The 758-nt window shown below is 55.8% G+C and overlaps 1 protein-coding gene across 4 annotated transcripts in view; it reads left to right on the forward strand.

The window, feature by feature from the left end:
* Positions 1 to 758, forward strand: part of U2SURP (U2 snRNP associated SURP domain containing) — a 43,040-nt gene continuing 42,282 nt past the window's right edge. For 3 of the 4 annotated variants that reach the window (XM_031060016.1, XM_031060017.1, XM_031060018.1), the window contains exon 1: positions 2 to 261. The gene's annotated coding sequence lies outside the window, so the exon portion shown is untranslated. Of the gene's footprint in view, positions 262 to 758 lie in introns of all 4 variants that reach the window. The other variant, XM_031060019.1, reaches the window with a different exon arrangement.

A 758-nucleotide genomic window follows, 5' to 3' on the forward strand; every position in this document is an offset into this window, starting at 1 on the left:
GCCCTGTTCTTCCTGCACATTGACCCGCGTCCTCCGCCCTTCAGGGACAGAGCCTTCCTCCCGTTCTCCAGCCCGCCGTGAGCCTCGCTGCCGCGCCGCTGTGCCGTGTCCGCCCTGCCCAGCCTGCTCAGCGCTGGTGACACGCGGTGACACTGCCATGGACGTGCTCGCAGCTGAGCCGTCACCCTGACACGGCTGCGGGCAGAGCAGCAGCTCTCACCAGACCATGTCCCTGCACACTTGGACGCACATCTGCAGCCGGTGAGGTTTCCTGAGAGTTTTGCCCTCCTCTATAAACTTCCAGCCCTCTGCAGTTTCCTCTGCCCTCTTCAACCTCTCCTTTTGCTTTTTTTCCCCCCTCCCTTCTGGAACCTTCATTCTCCGCCGCCCCAGCGGTTGTTAGCACAACCCTGCTCCCTCCTGCCGCTCGCAGGGCAGTGGGTGTCGGCAGCTGGTGGATTAAAGCTTTCATTAACTTCTCTGTATCTTCCTGTCTTTTCCTTAAGTATTATCTCAGCCCCTGCATATTCCACTCTGAAAATCCATGAAAGCACGGGGATTCAAGACTCACGATAGATGTGACGGCTGGTTATAATCCCCAGTTAAACAGCCTTAAATACACTTGCAGTTTTAATGTGATATCAAACCCAGTAAGGAAGGATTTGCTGTGTAAGCCTTTTCAGTGCTGAAGGGCTTTTCTCACTGAGGTGCAGCATTTCGGGTTGTTCGCAGCGGTGTCCGCTCCGTTTCCCGTCGCT

Source organism: Geospiza fortis, unplaced genomic scaffold (assembly GCF_000277835.1).
Source record: "Geospiza fortis unplaced genomic scaffold, GeoFor_1.0 scaffold318, whole genome shotgun sequence".
Classification (NCBI taxonomy): Eukaryota; Metazoa; Chordata; class Aves; order Passeriformes; family Thraupidae; genus Geospiza; species Geospiza fortis.